This window comes from Cebus imitator, unplaced genomic scaffold (genome assembly GCF_001604975.1).
Source record: "Cebus imitator isolate Cc_AM_T3 unplaced genomic scaffold, Cebus_imitator-1.0 Scaffold71, whole genome shotgun sequence".
Lineage (NCBI taxonomy): Eukaryota > Metazoa > Chordata > Mammalia > Primates > Cebidae > Cebus > Cebus imitator.
The window spans coordinates 2,271,442-2,273,707 of record NW_016107386.1 but is presented as its reverse complement, the minus strand read 5'-3'; positions in this window follow the sequence as shown (position 1 = coordinate 2,273,707).

Here is a 2,266-nt window from a genome sequence, read left to right as displayed (position 1 = left end):
AAAAAGTAGCTGAGCCTGGTGGTGTGCACCTGGAGTTCCAGCTACTGAGCAGGCTGAGGCAGGAGAATTGCTTGAACCCAGGAAGCGGAGGTTGCAGTGAGCTGAGATCGCACCACTGCATTCCAGCCTGGCAACAGATTGAGACTCTGGCTCACAAAAGAGAAAAGAGGTCTCACTTTTGCCACCCGGGCTGGTGCAATCATAGCTTAAGTACCAAATCCTGGGCTCTCAACATCAGCATCCCAACTAGCTGGGACTATAGGCGAGTGCCCACCACCACACTCATTAAACTTGTTCATTTTTGGTAGAGATGGGGGGGGGGTCTCAACATCTTGCCCAAGCTGGTCTCGAACTCCTAGGCTCAGGTGATCCTCCAGTCTCAGCCTCCCAAAGTGTTGGGATTATAGATCTGTGCTACCTCACCTGGCCAAAAAGAACTTTTATCTGAGGAATGAGAGTCCTCTTAAATTATCAGGCCGAGATGGCTGGGCATACTATTGGCATTTGAGACCTTCCTGGGCAATAGTGCCAGACCCTGTCTCTATAAAAAAATAAAAATAGGCTGGGCATGGTGGCTCACATCTGTAGTTCCAGCACTTTGGGAAGCCGAGGCGGGCAGATCATCTGAGATTGGCAGTTCAAGACCAGCCTGACCAACACAGAGAAACCCTGTACTAAAAATACAAAATTAGCCAGGCATGGTGGCACATACCTGTGATCTCGGCTGAGGCAGGAGAATCGCATGAACCCGGGAGGCGGAGGTTGCAGTGAGCGGAGATCATGCCATTTGCACTCCAGCTTGGGCAACAAGAGCGAAACTCCATCTCAAAAAAAAAAAAAAAGCCAGGCATAGTGGTGTGCTCCTGTAGTGCTAGGATCTCACCATTGCACTTCAGCCTGAGCCACAGAACAAAACCCTGCCTCTAAAAGAAAAAATAAATAAAAATAAATATGCCCAGCAAAGCATTAAGATGACAGATTCAGCCAGGCTTGGTGGCTCATGCCTGTAATCCCAGCACTTTGGGAGGCTGAGGTGGGCAGAAGGTCAGGAATTCAAGAACAGCCTGGCCATCTGGTGAAACCCCATCTCTACTAAAACTACAAAAAATAGCTGGGTGTAGTGATGCCTACATGCAATCCCAGCTATTTGGGAGGCTGAGGCAGGAGAATCACTTGAACCTGGAAGGCAGAGGTTGCAGTGAGCCAAGATCGTGTCACTGCCCTCTAACTGGGGCAACAGAATGAGACTCGGTCGCAAAAAAAAAAAAAAAAAAAATTAAGAAAGAAAATAAAATGACAGAATCACATCTTACGTGTCCCTCCTTTGAGCTATGTATTCATCTCTTGACATGCTTGCTATTGCCACAAGTAGCTATAAATTAACCTAATAATGTTGTACTGGACACTGTAACATACACCCTGTAGTTTAACAATGTATGCATTATTAAGCCAATTAATAGTTTGTTATTTTAATGTAAATTCTTGGTAAATAACTCAGGAACTGCCTCTTCTTTCCCTATGAATATCCACTTGTAACGGCTGCTAATCAGAGTGTCTATTCAGGGCAGCTTGAATCTATGCTCCTGGGTTACAGTCCTCAAGCGTATAATAAACTCTCTACTTGTATTCATTTTCCCTCAGCTGCTTCCTTATAGGTTGACAGGAGATTTGGGGGCTGTCATTCTGGCTGATGTCCTTAGTCCCATGACATTTCCTCTTTGCCTTCATCTTGCCCCATGGCAACTGCCAGCAAGTCAGCAGCCACAATTTCACCTACTTGCCATAGTCCAGTCTCAGAGGGAAGGACCACCCCATTTCTGTGTCCCTCAAATTTGAAGAGTAGTTCTTGCCATATAACTGCTATCTACTTTCTCACCATACCACACCTCTCCCCACCCACCCCCAGCACCTACAACAGTAACCAGTGCTTAGTAAACCTATGATGAATATTTGTGGAATGAATGAGATAGGGCCCTGCCCTCACCAATTTTACATTCTGTTTGGAGAACCAGACAATAACAAACTCACAATTTGTGGTAAGGCCTATGAAGGGAAGAAACTGACCAACTGCAACAAGGAGGAGCTATTTCAGATGGACAAATAGGAAGGAGTAATTGAGGTGAGTAGCGATGGTGGCTTGGTCCAGGAAACAGCATCAGAGACAAAAAGAGGTGGTGTACCTTTGGTGGTAGAATTGGTGATTCATTAAATGGGGGTGGAGGGAGAATGAGGGAGAGGAAGAAATGCAGACTGCTAATTTTTTTTT